This window comes from Tachyglossus aculeatus, chromosome X4, assembly GCF_015852505.1.
Source record: "Tachyglossus aculeatus isolate mTacAcu1 chromosome X4, mTacAcu1.pri, whole genome shotgun sequence".
In the NCBI taxonomy this organism is placed as follows: domain Eukaryota; kingdom Metazoa; phylum Chordata; class Mammalia; order Monotremata; family Tachyglossidae; genus Tachyglossus; species Tachyglossus aculeatus.
Window position 1 is genome coordinate 14,132,958 of NC_052098.1, and position 17,080 is coordinate 14,150,037.

The following is a 17,080-nucleotide window of genomic DNA, read 5'->3' on the forward strand; positions in this document are numbered from 1 at the left end:
AGTAGAGCGCCTGTGACAGTAGATATTGATGTGTGAATAGTTTCGTTTGTTATTTTTAATCAATAAGCCAGTTATCTGTCGTTATTTAAAATCTGCAGGGTCTGCTTAATTACCATAGAATTATCCAAAAATATAGAGGCTGGGCTAACACGTTCCTGATTTTATTCCTTAAGCTCAGCCAATCCTGTCATGATTAGGCCTTGAAGTGGGGCAGGTTGAGGTGGGATACCATCCCCCTCTTTTCAGAAGGTCCTGAAAGCACTCCATATTTTGGGAGACAAAACTGGGTTGGGGGACAAACCACCTCACCTTTTTGTTTTTCCAATTGCCATAATCAATCAGTCAATCAATGATATTTATTGAGTGCTTACTGCAGGCAGAGCATTGTCCTAAGTGTTTGGGAGAGGACAATACAACAGAGTTGGCAGACACAATGCTTGCCCTTGAGGAGCTTACAGTCTAGTAGTATATACACACCATCCCAACATCTTGTTTCTCCGATTGTAGCAATATACAAACCATCCCACTTTCTTTTTTTCCTCATCACAGTAATATAGGTTTATCTTCTATCTTTAATGTTGCATGTGCCTACAGGGACTAGTGAGAATGATATGAGAACAACATCAAGACACTATTTCCTACTAGTTACAAAGCTTCCCTTTAAAACCTCATGTTTGTGAAAGGGCAGCTTTCATTCTGAACTTCATTGAATCACATCTGCTGAATCCATTCCATGAAGACTTTGGTGCAAGTTTACAATCCACTCCCTCTTCCTCAGCCATGAAAGAGTTGAACCTTGGTCTAAAAATGGCCAAGAATACATTGGGCAAACCTTGGCCTATGCTATTCTCCTCCACCTCTGCTCACAACTTGTCTCCTTCAAATAAACACTGTTAAGGTAGACTTTATTTTTCAGAAATAGCTGCTGGCTAGCTTCCTCCTCTCTATCTCCTCCCCAAAGGCTCTAGGGTTTCCAAATTGCAGTTACTTCAAAAAGCAGTTTGCAGGGACTCCACTTTCTCCCATAATAATAGAATCAATGGTACTCTTCCTAGCGGGAAGACCTCCAGAATGCACTTACTTCTTGGAATTACGTAAAGGGTACAAGTTTCCTCTCACAACATAGGCTACTGAACTTTTTTGGTCTTGCATATAACCCAAACACTTCCATGCGACTATTGCCAACCAAAAATGAAGCTCAGAAGATGAATCTTTAAACCTACCAGGGGAATCATTTGGATTTAACACTGTATTGCTATGCACTAATCATTTTAAGGCATTCCAAAAATCGATGCAGTGCAAGGGCATATTGGTAAGGAAAAAAGTATTAGTTTGGTGAGGTTTTTTTTTGACTGAATACAGTTTCAGACTAAGGATACCTAACAATTATTATTGATGCTTTTGATAAATCATGTTTAGAAAGTATACCTTTAATCAATCACTCCATCAGTCATATTTATTGAGCGTTCACTGTGTGTGAAGCACTGTACTAAGTACCTGGGGAAGTACTATTGTACTAAAACAGTGTTGGTAGACATGTTCCCTGCCCACAATGAGCTTGTAGTCTAGAGGGGGAGACAGACATTAACATAAATAAATGATTGATATGTACATAAGTGCTGTGGGGCTGAGGGAGGGGTGAATAAAGGATGCAAATCCAAGTGCAAGGGCAATGCAGAAGGGAGTGGGAGTAGAGGAAATGAGGGCTCAGTCAAGGAAGACCTCTAGGACCTCTAGACCTCTATTTGATAAGCCCTATTGCTTATCAAATAGGAAAACTCCTACTATTGGGCTCAATTCTTTCTCTTTTCTGCATCCCACCTGCCTTTGCCAATCTATCCTGCTTGACAGTGGTAACTAGGGGAAGTAGATTAGTCTGACGGACTTGTGCAATTTTCATAAGAGAGATGACAGAGGGCATAACACATGTCCACCAAATATCATTCTCTGGCCCCCACAGCCCACTCCAGCTATCACCCCATCTCCCTACAAACATTCCAGTCCAAACTCCTTGAACTGGTAGTATACGCTCGCTGCTTTGCCTTCGTCTCTACCACCTTTCTTCTTGCCCTACTACAATCATAACTTCACTCCCTTCACTCCATTGAGACTGCTCTCTCCAAGGTCACCAGTGACTTTGTCATTGCCAATTCCAGCAGGCCCAACTCCACCTCTCTCAACACCATTAATCACTTTGTCCTCCTTGAGATGCTACCAGACCTTTGTTTTCCCAACACTGCATGAAAAGCAGTAGGGCCTAGTGGAAAGAGTCTGGACCTGGGAGTCAGTGGACCAGGGTTCTAATCCCAGCTCTGCCAATTGCTTTGCTGTGTGACCTTGGATAAGTCACAACTTCTCAGTGCCTCAGTTTCCTCAACTGTGAAATGGGGATTAAATACCTGTTCTCCCTCCTATTTAGACTGTGAGCCTCAAGTGGGACAGGGACTAGGTCCAACCTGATTTACTTGTATCTTTCCCAGCACTTAGAACTGTGTTTAGTAAATGTTTAACAAATATAACAATAATAATAATAATAATGGGTTTTCTCCTACTTCTCTGACCACTGCTTCTCACTGCTCTTCTTCCATCTCTCATCCCCTAATTGTGGGTGTTCTGCAAGTTTCTTTTCTGAATCCCCTATTCATTCATTCAATCATATTTATTGAGCACTTACTGTGTGCAGAGCACTGTACTAAACGCTTGGGAAGTACAAGTTGGCAACATATAGAGATGGTCCCTACCCAACAATGGGCTCACAGTTTAGAAGGGGGAAATTCTTCTTGCTCCACACTCACTCTCTCAGGTAATCCATCCACTCACACAACTTCAGTAGCCACCTCTATGTGGATGACTCCGAAATCTACCTCTCCTGCCCTGACCTGTCTCCAGGTGTTCAATCTTGCATTTCCTCTTGCCTCCAGGACACCTCCATTTGGATTTCCTCCCAGCACCTCTGACTCAACATGTCTAAAATCAAACTTCCCATCCTCCCTCCTAAATCCACTCCTCCCCTTAACCTTCCATTTCTGCTGATAATACCACCATCCTCCTTGTCCAAGTAGATTGCAACTTTGGTGTCAGTCTTGATTCTTTATAATCTTTCAGCTCTCCCATTCAATCAACTGCTAAATCCTGCCCCCACAACATTTCCTGGATTAATTTAATTTAATTCAATTACGGGATTTGTTAAGCGCTTCCTACATGCCAAGTAAGCACTGGGGGAGATACAAAAGAATCAGATCCGACACAGGCCTTGTCTCACATGGGGCTCACAGGCTGAGGAAGGTGAATAGGTATTTAATCCCCATTTTATAGATGAGAAAATGGAGACACACAGAAGTTAAGTGACTTTCCCAAGGTCACGCAGAAGACAAGTGGCAGAGCAGGGGTTAAAAACCAGGCCTTCTGGCTCCCAGGCCTGTGCTCTTTCCACTGGGCCATGTTACTTCTCTGGATCCACTCCTTCCTCTAGCCCACAACAGCCAACACCCTGATTTAAGTTCTCATCATGTCAATTAATCAGTCAATGGCACTTATTGAGCACTTTGTTTGCAGAGTACTCACTGCATCTTTAGCCCCACAGCACTTACCTACAGATCCATAATTTCTGTATATGTATGCCTGCCCTTGTAGACTGTAAGTTCCTTGTGAGCAGGGAATACTTCTACCAACTCGGTTTTACTGCCTGAAGGGCTTAGTACACAGTAAGCATTCAACAAACACCATCGATGGATTGATTGATTACAGGGCACTGTACTTAGGTGCTTGGAAGAGTATAATACAATGGAGTTGACAGACATGATCCCTGCCTACAATGAGCTTACAGTTTACAGAGGGAGTTGGCAGACACATTCCCTGTCCACGGTGCGTTTACAGTCTGTCTCCCCTTGTAAACTCTAAACTCACTGTGGGCAGGGATCATGTCTACCAACTGTATTGTATTGTACTCTTCCCAGCTATATTGTGCTCTCCCAAGTGCTTCGTACAGTGCTCTGCACACAGTAAGTGCTCAAAAAATATGATTCATTGATTAATTCCTTCTTGGAAGACGAAAAGCTTTAGGGGGACTGTGAAAATGGGGAAGGGTGTGGCCTGTGCTAAACACTGGGGTGGATACTGATAATCATATTAGATTCAGAATCTGAATCAGATTAGAATTAGAATTGGAGAAGCTGTGTGGCCTAGTGGCATGGCCTAGTGGATAGTGCACGGGCCTGGGAACCAGAAAGCCTGGGTTCTAATCCCGGATTCACTACTTGTCTGCTGTGTGACCTTGGGCAAGCCACTTTTTTATATTTGTTAAATGCTTACTATGTGCCAGTCACTGTATAAGCACTGGGGTAGATACAAGCTAATCAGGGTGGACACAGTCCCTGTCCCACATAGGTTCACAATCTTAGTCCTCATTTTACAAAGAGGTAACTGAGGCACAAAGAAGTTAATTGACTTGTTCAAGATCGCACAGCAGACGTGGCGGAGCTGGGATTAGAACCCAGGTCCTTCCGACTCCCAGGCCTGTAGTCTATTTGCTAGGCCATTCTGCTTCTCTCATTCTAATTCTAATCTGATTCGGATTCAGATTAGAATCTGATTAACAGTGCTTGGCACATAGTAAGCGTTTAACAAATACCATCATTATTATTATTACCCCAATTCTTAACTTGTCCGTGCCTCAGTTGCCTCATCCTTAAAACGGGGATAAAGACTGGGAGCTCCATGGGGGACAGGGACAGTATCCAACCTGATGAGAAAATTGTTATTATTATTATTAATAATAATAGTACTTATTAAACACCTACTATTTGCCAAGCACTGTTCTAAGTGCTGGGGTAAATACAACATAATTGGGTTGGACACAGTCCCTGTTCCACATGGAGCTCACACTCTTAATCCCCATTTTACAACTGAGGCCCAGAGAAGTTTAGTGATTCACCCAAGGTCACACAGCAGACGTGGTACAGCGGGATTAGAGTCCAGGTCTTTCTGACTCCCAGGCCCATGCTCTATCCACTAAGCCACTCTGCTTCTCAGTGGTATCGTTTGAGTGCTTACTGTATGCACAGCACTGTTCTAAGCACTTAACTGATGCTCATAGAAGTTAAGTGACTTGTGGTAAATCGCGGAGCTGGGATTAAAACCCAGGTTTCCTGATTCCCAATCCTGTGCTCTTTTCACTAGACCACATTATTATATCCTTTTTCTTCCTCCAGCTCCCTCTATTTGCATATGATTTTGGTCTGCCTGTCCCTCCTAGTAGATTGTAAGCGTCCTGAGGGCAAGGACCATGTCTTTTACTTCTGGTGTACCCTCCCAAATGTTTAGTACAGTGCTCAGTAAATACCACTGATTGACTGATTAAGGAATTGGGAGTCATTTTCAAGAACTGATGAGTTTTGCAAGCATGCTTCTTCATGAGAAGCAGTGTGGCCCAGTGGAACGAGCACAGGATTTAGGAGTCAAGAGACCCAGTTTCTAATCCTAGGTCCAGCACTTATGTGCTGGGTGATCTTGGGCAAGTCATTCAATTCACTGTGCCTCCATTTTCTCATCTGTAAAATGGGGATTAAATACCTGTTTTCCTTTTCCCTTAGACTGTGAGCTCCATTTAGGACAGGGACTGTGTCCAACCTGATTATCATCTATCTACCCCAGTTCTTGACATGTAGTAAACACTTAACACATACCACAATTGTTATTATTATCATTATTGACCCACCATGTCCCTGCTACAAAACTGACCTGTGTAAATCTAATTCAGCAGAGATTTGGGTTTCTTTTACTAATCAGTTTTATCTCTCCTAACCGATCATTCACAGCCACAAAATGGAGAGCTCCAATTTTTCCCTTCTACCCATTAGGTCTTCAGATTTTTAAAGAGATCTATAAAATTATTCAGTGAATAAAGGGCCAACGTGGCTGGATTTAAAATGTGATTACTTCTTACTTGCTCTTAGTAGCATGTCACATGGCATGCAGATTAAAGATTACTTAGCTGTAAAGTAATTAACCTGGGACTGTGGATACCGCATTATCCTTTGCAGACACACATGCATTCATAGGTGAATTTCACCATCATTGGTGTCTTCTTCGAACCCGGAGAATTGTATATCTATAATCCATCTTAGTTTTTTGAGACCAATGAAGTATTCTGGCTGTATTATATGTGTATTCTCTGAAAAGCATTGAAATGGTATACACAGTTCTTAGTTTTACAGACAAACTATGTTTGATTTAGGGACTCATTCATTTTCATTTATTTCTTTAACATGCACTTCATTTTCACCTAGTTTGTTGTGGGTGGAGAAGGCCAGGGCCACAGTGCTAGAAATTGTAATCTCATTTTCCACAGGCATTTTTATGAAAAGCCAGAGTTGCCTAGTGGAAAGAGCACAAGACTGGAAGTCAGAGGACCTGTGTTCTAACCCTAGATCTGCTAATTGCTTGCTGTGTGACCTCGGGCAAGTCTGTGTCTCAGTTTCCTCATCTGTAAAATGGGGATTCAATACCTGTTCAAAACTTGTTCTCCCTCCTCCTTAGGTTGTGAGCCCCATGTGGGACAGGAACTGTGTCTGACCTGATTTTCTTGTATCTTTCCCAGAGCTTAGAACAGTGCTTGACACGTAGTAAGTGCTTAACTGAAGCAGTGTGGCTCAGTGGAAAAAGCCTGGGCTTTGGACTCAGAGGTCATGGGTTCAAGTCCCGGCTCTGCCAATTGTCAGCTGTGTGACTTTGGGCAAGTCACTTCACTTCTCTGGGCCTCAGTTACCTCATCTGTAAAACGAGGATTAAAATTGTGTGAGCCCCCTGTGGGACAACCTGATCACCTTGTATCCTGAACAGTGCTTGGCACATAGTAAGCACTTAACAAATACCAACATTATTATTATTATTATTACTGAGTACTTACTGTGTGCAGACAGAATTAGTAGACACGCTCCCTGCCCATAACAAGCTGACAGTCTAGAGGGGGAGGCAAACATTAATATGACTTTTGACTGTTTACCATAATTCACCACTTCCTTCCTTTATTCAATCATATTTATGGAGCGCTCGCAGTGTACAGAGCACCGTACTAAGTGCTTGGGAGAGTACAATATAACAATATATAGACACATTCCCTGCACCGCAATTAAAGCAGCATTGAAGCAGCATGGCATAGTGGATAGAGCACGGTCCTGGGAGTCAGAAGGTCATGGGTTCTAATACTGGCTCCGCCACTTCATTCATTCAATCATATTTATTGAGCGCTTGCTGTGTGCACACCACTGTACAAGCGCTTGGGAAGTACAAGTTGGCAACATATAGAGATGGTCCCTACCCAACAATGGGCTCACAGTCTAGAAGGGGGAGACAGACAAAAAAACAAAACACGTGGACAGGTGTCAAAATCATCAGAATAAATAGAAATAAAGCTAGATGCACATCATTAACAGAATAAATAGAATAGTAGATATGTACAAGTAAAATAAATAGAGTAATAAATCTGTACAAACATATATTCAGGTGCTGTGAGGAGGGGAAGGAGGTAGGATGGGGGGATGGGGAGGAGGAGAGGAAAAAGGGGGCTCAGTCTGGGAAGGCCTCCTGGAGGAGGTGAGCTCTCAGTAGGGCTTTGAAGGGAGGAAGAGAGCTAGCTTGGTGGATGTGCGGAGGGAGGACATTCCAGGCCAGGGAGAGGATGTGGGCCAGGGGTCGACAGCGGGACAGGCGAGAACAAGGTACAGTGAGGAGGTTAGCGGCAGAGGAGTGGAGGGTGTGGCCTGGGCTGTAGAAGGAGAGAAGAGAAGTGAGGTAGGAGGGGGTGAGGTGATGGAGAGCCTTGAAGTTGAGAGTGAGGAGTTTTTGCTTGATGCGTGGGTTGACTGGTAGCCACTGGAGATTTTTGAAGAGGGGAGTAACATGCCCAGAGCGTTTTTGCTCAAAGATGATCCGGGCAGCAGCATGAAGAATAGACTGAAGTGGGGAGAGATAGGAGGATGGGAGATCAGAACGGAGGCTGATGCAGTAATCCAGTCAGGATAGGATGAGAGATTGAACTGGCAAGGTAGCGATTTGGATGGAGAGGAAAGGGTGGATCTTTGCGATGTTGCGGAGGTGAGACCGGCAGGTTTTGGTGACGGACTGGATGTGAGGGGTGAATGAGAGAGCAGTCACTTATCTGCTGTGTGACCTTGGGCAAGTCGCTTTACTTCTCTGGGCCTCAGTTACCTCATCTGTAAAATGGGGATTGAGACTGTGAGCCCCACTTGGGACAGGGACCGTGTCCAACTTGATTTGCTTGTATCTACCCCAGTGCTTAGTACAGTGCCTTGCATGTAGTAAGCACTTAACAGATACCATAATAATAATAATTACTATTGTTATTATTATTTTGGGTAGAGGAAAGCCAGCCTCTCCAGGGTACCCATCCTTGAATTGAGGCCGAGGTGGAGTTAAGAACAAAGGGGAAAGAGAAGCAGGGTTAATTATAATAATGATAATAATTATGTTTTTTTAAATGCTTACTATGTGCCAGACACTGTACTAAGCACTGGGGTGGATACAAGCAAATTGGGCTGGACACAGTCCCTGTCCCCTGTGGGGCTCACAGTCTCATTCCCCATTTTACAGATGAGGTAACTGAGGCCCAGAGAAGTGAAGTGACTTACCCAAGGTCACACAGCAGACAAGTGGCAGAGCCAGGATTAGAACCCACGACCTTCTGACTCCCAGGCCCATGCTCTAGCCACTACGCCATGCTGCTTCTCAATCCCAAACCAAAATTATTTCCACTACACCATGCCTCTTTCCAAGTACCTCCTACTCTACTAACTCCCTACTTATTTCAGTTCCCAGGATTCTGTACCACCTCCATAATTACAAAACATTCACAAAAATGTCTCAGGAATCAAACTTCCACCTGCCCATAAGGGTGGCTGGGAGCACAAAAAAACTTGATATTTCCTGTAATTAGCAAATCTGTAATTTCCTCTATTCTACACTCCATTTTTTGATGTAAACCAAACTAGAGGCCCTCTATTCCCAATTGACTGGTTGAGCTCTGATACCAGCAAAAGTGAAACCAAAAATTAAGAGTGAAGTTTCATTGAGACTAAAAACATATTTTTGTTTTTGTTGTTCAGAGAGGACCAAGCCCCTCCTCCCTGCACTTACCTTGTTGGCCACCATCACATCACAGAGCCCTACCCCCTGGTGTAGGAGAGAGTGGCTGAAGGAGGAGACTGGGCTAGTCAACATTTGGACCACAGGCTGCCGTGCCCAGAACGGCAAGGAGACCAAGGACTGTGACCTCCAGCAGTGAAACGCTGTTGTTCTTGTTCAATTGTTGTTTTCTAGTGAATTTACCCCAGTATTCTTTCCTTGCATTGCTATCCTTCTCTTTCACCCCAGGGTCCCTAGACTGTCTGCCCCCTGTGGACTAGGGACCATGCCAGAATCAATAGCCTTGCCTCTTTTCCCAGCACTTAGTTCAGTACTTTCCTTGCACATTATAAGCACTTAGTAAATGTCAGAGCAAGCAAGGAGGAGGGAGGGAGGGAGAAAGAAAGAGAGAGATCAAGACCATACACATCAGCTCAGAGATGGGAGTGAATATTCTTTTCATTTAGTGTGTATGTAAAGATGGTCACTTGCTGTGCTGATGCATTTGCTATCTGTACTGCCTGAAATACTGACTCTAGAGCATTAAGAAAGAGAAAACTGGTGAGAGGGAAAAGATACATAAAATTTGGTCACCCTTGAAAATGGGGTCCTGGGCAGAAAATATTGGATTAGAACAGCTCTACTGTATACTAGGTATAAAAAGCCCTGTTAAAGCTCCTCATTTCATTTGGCAATGCTAATTTTCTCTACACTGTATTTCTTTCAACAATTGCTTTAGGATTTTCCAAACAACATAAAAGATTCCCAATGCATAAGACAAACAAAATGATTGTGTGGTTGTTTTATTTATGCCAAGGATACTTTTAAGGCTGAACACAACTTCTCCAAATTCTTTAATATCTTTTTATCAATTTCCCCTAATGCCATTTGTTCTGACATTCTTTCCAGTTTGCCATCACTTAGCTCCTCACCTTGCTCCTTAATTTAGCATTTTCCCTTCTGTACCAGTCAATCAGTCAGTCATATTGATTGAGCACTTACTGTGTGCAGAGCACTGTACTAAGCGCTTGGAAGAGTACCATGCAATAGAGTTGGTAACATTCCCTGCCCACGAGGAGCTGCTTTCAGGGCTGTGCCTGAGAGATGGCAGAGGCAACAATTACCTCAACAGCCTAGATGGCCAAGAGTTCTGGGAGGGGAGGAGTGCACAGTACCAGGTACTCGGAAGGACCATTATAAAGAAATGACACATTCCCTGACCACAAGGAGCTTACACACTAATAATTATAATTAGTAATAATGGTATTTGTTAAGCGCTTACTGTGTGCTAGGCACTGTACTAAGTGCTAGGGTGGATACAGGCAAATCGGGTTGGACAGCCCCCATCCCACATAGGGTTCACAATCTTAATCCCCATTTTACAGATGAAGAAACCAAGGCACAGAGAAGTGAAGTGACTTGTCCAAGGCCACACAGCAGACAAGTGGAGGAGTCGGGATTAGAACCATTAGACCATTTTACTCCCAGGTCTTTGCTCTATCCACTACACCATGCTGCTTCTCTAATGGGGGGAGACAAACAGGGAAAAGGGAGAGCCTGCCATGGGACTGAGGATACCAAAGATACCTATTTTTCTAATCTCATTTTCTGGGTGCACTTACCTGAGAACTACAATGAATGGCTAAGGAGAGGGCAGAAGACTCTACCATCCATCTTGGGATGGAAACAGACTTAGAGGGGTTCAGGAAATTTGCAGACTACCAGTGTTTTCTTTTTCAATTAAAGTTAGTTCTTAGGAATTTTCCCAGGTGGTCATCAGTCTGTGGAAAAAATATTTCCTCCAATTAATTCTTTATTTCAAGAAAACCCCATCCCATCCCTTCTCCCCCACCCCACCCAATTCAAAATGCCACATCTTCTTCTCTCCCTACCTTGATTTCAACACTTCCCAGAGACAACAGTGTCCCAGGTCAGTGATTTGTCAGAGACTCTGGGTCTCCCACTGTGATGGGTTCAACCCTTCCCTAAAGGACCCTTTTTTCCTCTGGTAAAGACTTCCCTAGAACTGACCTCTTTTGGGAAGCCCTTCCTGAACCACCCGATGCTGTCATCTAGGATTGGACTTTATGATCTCCGCTTGGCCTAATCTTGGTTTGAAGGTCCCTGTGAATGGGCACATCCCTAAATAGGCTCCTGCAAGTATCTCTTGATAAACATTTTGCACCCTCATGAACTACCTGGTATGTTGAAAGAGAAGTCTCTCTTACTTCCAAAGGGTATGAAGAATCCACAACCTGGAGAATTAACCTCTGAACTATCAAGAGTTGGCTCTGAATGAAGTCATATGAGTGACTGTACAATGAATAGCTCTGAGTTGGCCCATTTGCCCCAGGAAAGAGAGTTAGCTTACCAAAGGAACCAGTGCAACCCTTCTGTCCAAATAATAATAATACTAATAATTATAGTATTTGTTAAGCACTTACTATGTGCCAGGCGCTGTACTAAGCACTGGGGTGGATACAAGCAAATGGGGTTGGACACAGTCCCTGTCCCGACTGGGGCTCCCAGTCTCAACCCCCATTTTACAGATGAGGTAACTGAGGCCCAGGGAAGTGAAGTGATTTGCCCAAGGTCACACAGCAGACAAGTCGTGGAGCCAGGATTAGAACCCATGCCCTTCTGACTCCCAGGCCTGTGCTCTCTCCACTACTACATTCCTTACCCACCCCTAACAGCGATGAACTGAGAAATTACTTCAGAAACTCACTAATTCCTGCAGCAGGACCTTCCCATGCACACGTTTTCTGTGCCTAAGGAGTCAGAGATCAAGATGCCAGGTGGGGCCCCTCCCAAGGGTAGGATGAATTGGAATAATTGCTATGGGCTGAAGTCACCTGATGAATTGCAGAATCACAGTGTGTGAGGCCGAATAACCCCCTGGAACCAATAGTTCCAGGGCCACTTTCCAGCCCAAATGGAACTGCTGCACTAATAAATAGTTCTTCTATGTAAGCCCTCCCTCCTTACCTAGCCCCACCTCAAGTCACTTGCCACAAGCCCCGCATGCCTCTAGTGCCAGCCATGTGTAGGGAATCCTGGAAAAGTGAATTTCCTGATCCCTACCCCTCCGCAACCTGCCCCCCCCCCCCACGCACACACCCCTCCCCCTTCATCCCCTGACAATCTAGCTATCAATCAGTGGAATTTACTGAGCTTTTACTGTGTGTGAAGCACCTTACTAAATGCTCCAATAATAACAGAGTTGCTAGACACAATCCCTGCTTACAGCCTAGTAGGGGAGTCAGGCACTAAAACAAATTATTGATAGGGGAAATCACCCTATCTCCTGTGCTTCTTTAGAGGACATTTCAGGTGGCTTCAAATAATGTCAACAGAAAATGGGGCCATAGGCTCTACTGCCATGCCTCTGGGTACGGGAGAGGAGGCAAGATGTATCTGTCATGTCAGAGTGTATTTATGCTAGTTCACTCTCCCTTACCCCGCAAGGGCATAACCCAAAAGAAAAACTATCTTGATTGATGGAGCGTTATTTCATGTAACTAATCTGTGAAGAAAAATAAATAATCATTTCGCCCCGGGTCTTGGCACATTTAAGTCTTTCAGCTCACCTTTAATCTTGTAAAATCATTTCACAAAGAAGGACTTTTGAGTTTGGTTTCCTCGGAAGTCAGTTTCAGACCATTTTTTCTTATAGCTGCTACCTTGTTTGAGTGGACATGAGAAGAAGCTGGAAATGAGATATCAAAAGGTGGGAGGGAAGGTGATTTGGTGCCTTTTTATTCTAAACAGAAGAACAAAAACAGTAAAGCTCTGGCATAAGGAATTTAAGGAAGAGTTTAGAATTAAATTATTCACCTGGGTATCAGATTTGCAGAAAACACAAATCACAACATTATGAAGAGGGCTTTTGAATACATCATGATTACTTTCATGTGCAGAGGCTTCACATTAGAACATGTAATGAGATTCATCTTATTATTTTGAGACTATGCTTATGTGCATACTATTATGTAAATGATTATAAGCATCATTCTGACTATGTTCTCAATTAGGTATTCATTAGGGACGGCTTCTAATCATGATTATTCTATGAGATAATTCCCTGTAGTTTCCTTGTTAGCAAGCATCACCTGTTGATACTTTAAAAATAAGTGCAAATCCAACTGCTATTTCTTATGAATCACACAGGGGAATTTTGCCTGGAAATTAAGCCTCTGGATTCCCTGCAGTACAAATAAAGCAAACCCAGAACTGTGTATAATTAGATCGTATTAGATTTATACTTCTGGTTGTTTTATCTCTTCATTCAACAAATGAGTATTAGTTGGAAAATATAATTATCTGTTCCCAGTTCTTTAGCCAAGGAAAAATAAATTATTTGTCCATATATATCTTCCACTTAAATTAACCTAGGCCCACAGTTTGAGAAAAACCTGAAAAACAAAATTCAGGCTACAATTAAATAAAATTGTAATAACGACTTCAAAAAAATCCCTCTATACCTATACTACCACACCACTCTAGATTTTCCAGGAACTAATGCTCACTGACATCAGTGAATCACTGTCACATAATAGGGAAGGCCTTGGTGAAGTGTTTGCAGACCGTTAAAATGTTTTCAAGCTGGTCTATTTTTGAACATATTTGTAAGGCTGATGTAAATGTGCATGCGATGATTCATGAATCGAAAATGACAATTCATGACTGAGATTGAACAGAAACTAAGCATTTCTTTTCAGGAATTTCAAGCAAAGGCGGAACAAGGGATTTGCCAGTAAAGTTAGTCCCTTCTTTCAACCAAAAATACACCCAGTTCTATAATGCAGGGGTTGCATCCTTGCAAAACCCACATTGAGGAAAACTTGCGTGGTAGTATACTGCAAGTATGCTACTTGAGTTGTATTCATTCATTCATTCAATTGTATTTATTAAGCATTTACTGTGTGTACTAAGAGTTTGGGAAAGTACAATACAGCAATAAAGAGTGGCAATCCCTGCCCACAAAGAGCTCACAGTCTAGTACTGTAGTACTCACAGTATTCAACCCCACATGTATGTACACAACCATTTCCTCTAACCATTTCCATGTCATACTGTACCCAAAACAGAGCTGAAATGTTGGAAGAACTTATTCCCTACCAGAGCTCTAGCCAAATCATATAGTGAAACCATGTGTTATGGCAGAATTGAATATGAGAACCAGCATGGCCTAGTGGACAGAACAGGGGCCTTGGAGTCAGAGAACCTGGTTCTAATCCCAACTCTTCCTTTTGTCTGCTGTGTGAATTTGGTTAAGTCACTTAACTTCTTTGTGCCTCAGTTCCCTCATCTGTAAAATGGAGATTGAGTCTGTGAGTCCTATGTGGGACAGAGACTGTGTCTCAACCAATTATCTTGTATCTAACCCCCTGCTTAGTACAGTGCCTGGCACATTAAAAAAAAAATGTTGTGTCAACTTTCAAGTTGTCTGTATGAAGTAGGCACCTGATTGTGACAACTCTCTCATCGAACCAGCTTCATAATAATAATAATAATGATGATGATGATGGCATTTGTTAAGTGTTTACTATGTGTAAAGCACTGTTCTAAGTGCTGGGAGGATACAAGGTGATCAGGTTGTCCCACATGGGCCTCACAGTCTTAATCTCCATTTTACAGATGAGGTAACTGAGGTACAGAGAAGTTAAGTGACTTGCCCAAAGTCACACAGCTGACAAGTGGCGGAGCCGGGATTAGAACCCATGACCTCTGACTCCCAAGCCCGGGCTCTTTCCACTGAGCCACAGTGCTTCTCAAGTTTCATCTCAAATTTCATCTCAAGATGAGTTTCATCTCAAGTCAGCAGTTCTCAGAAGACCCCCAGAATGGACGGGGAATCATTTGGAACTGGACCGGATGCTTTGGGTCCACCCCATTTTTGACAAGATCTTCCCAGTCCCCAGGCAGGGGCAGGACTCTACTAGGCTCTGGCCATTGGCACTCACCCTTTGGCATTAGGCATTTTGTTGGACATCATTTCTTTTCCATTTCCCAGACCCCCTAATCCTCATATAGTCATTTTTTATCCCCCTCCCAGACATCTCTCTTTCCCTAATTCCCTCTCTGATGAAGTGTTTGTGCTCAAAGGTAGAAGCCAATGGCAGAGGGCCTGAAAAGCCAGTGATCTGTAGAATGGCATAGGCCTGGATTATGCAAAGGTCAATCTGGAAGGGGAAAAATACAACTAAGCCCATGGCTACAGCACTATCTGATGAATATTCTGAAGCCATGCATATACAAAAGCCAAATTCCAAATACTATCCAGATAAGTTGCACTTAGATAAATGAAGTTGTAGTTCTAATTAATGAACATAAAATCGAGTATTGGATGTGGCAGAGAAGGGATGACAGGAGGTAAGATGTCTTTCAACAGTGATCATCATCATCATCATCATCAATCATATTTATTGAGCGCTTACTATGTGCAGAGCACTGTACTAAGCGCTTGGGAAGTACAAATTGGCAACATATAGAGACAGTCCCTACCCAACAGTGGGCTCACAGTCTAAAAGGGGGAGACAGAGAATAAATCAAACATACTAACAAAATAAAATAGAATAGATATGTACAAATAAAATAAATAAATAAATAAATAGAATAATAAATATGTACAAACATACATATATACAGGTGCTGTGGGGAAGGGAAGGAGGTAAGATGGGGGGGGGGATGGAGAGAGGGACGAGGGGGAGAGGAAGGAAGGGGCTCAGTCTGGGAAGGCCTCCTGGAGGAGGTGAGCTCTCAGCAGGGCCTTGAAGGGAGGAAGAGAGCTAGCTTGGCGGATGGGCAGAGGGAGGGCATTCCAGGCCCGGGGGATGACGTGGGCCGGGGGTCGATGGCGGGACAGGCGAGAGTGAGGTACGGTGAGGAGATTAGCGGCGGAGGAGTGCGGGCTGGGCTGTAGAAGGAGAGAAGGGAGGTGAGGTAGGAGGGGGCGAGGTGATGGAGAGCCTTGAAGCCCAGGGTGAGGAGTTTCTGCCTGATGCGCAGATTGATTGGTAGCCACTGGAGATTTTTGAGGAGGGGAGTAATATGCCCAGAGCGTTTCTGGACAAAGATAATCCGGGCAGCAGCATGAAGTATGGATTGAAGTGGAGAGAGACACGAGGATGGGAGATCAGAGAGAAGGCTGATGCAGTAGTCCAGACGGGATAGGATGAGAGCTTGAATGAGCAGGGTAGCAGTTGGGATGGAGAGGAAAGGGCGGATCTTGGCAATGTTGTGGAGCTGAGACCGGCAGGTTTTGGTCACGGCTCGGATGTGAGGGGTGAATGAGAGAGCGGAGTCGAGGATGACACCAAGGTTGCGGGCTTGTGAGAGGGGAAGGATGGTAGTGCCGTCAACAGAGATGGGAAAGTCAGGGAGAGGGCAAGGTTTGGGAGGGAAGACAAGGAGTTCAGTCTTCGACATGTTGAGCTTTAGGTGGCGGGCGGACATCCAAATGGAGATGTCCTGAAGGCAGGAGGAGATGCGAGCCTGGAGAGAGGGGGAGAGAGCAGGGGCAGAGATGTAGATCTGGGTGTCATCAGCGTAGAGATGATAGTTGAAGCCGTGGGAGCGAATGAGGTCACCAAGGGAGTGCGTGTAGATCGAGAACAGAAGGGGACCAAGCACTGACCCTTGGGGAACCCCCACAGTAAGAGGATGAGAGGGGGAGGAGGAGCCTGCAAAAGAGACTGAGAAAGAACGACCGGAGAGGTAAGAGGAGAACCAGGAGAGGACGGAGTCTGTGAAGCCAAGGTCAGATAGAGTGTTGAGGAGAAGGGGGTGGTCCACAGTGTCAAAGGCTGCTGAGAGGTCGAGGAGGATTAGGACAGAGTATGAGCCATTGGATTTGGCAAGCAGGAGGTCATTGGTGACCTTTGAGAGGGCAGTTTCCGTGGAATGTAGGGGACGGAAGCCAGACTGGAGGGGGTCG

The 17,080-nt window shown here is 44.0% G+C and overlaps 1 protein-coding gene across 5 annotated transcripts in view; it reads right to left on the minus strand.

Moving 5' to 3' along the window:
• PIP5K1B (phosphatidylinositol-4-phosphate 5-kinase type 1 beta) overlaps positions 1 to 17,080 on the minus strand; it is a 353,976-nt gene that overhangs the window by 282,931 nt on the left and 53,965 nt on the right. For all 5 annotated transcript variants that reach the window (XR_005456606.1, XR_005456604.1, XR_005456605.1 and 2 more), the window contains 2 exons: positions 12,732 to 12,850; positions 10,764 to 10,922 (listed from right to left, as the gene is read on the minus strand). The gene's annotated coding sequence lies outside the window, so the exon portion shown is untranslated. The remainder of the gene's footprint in view (positions 1 to 10,763; positions 10,923 to 12,731; positions 12,851 to 17,080) is intronic.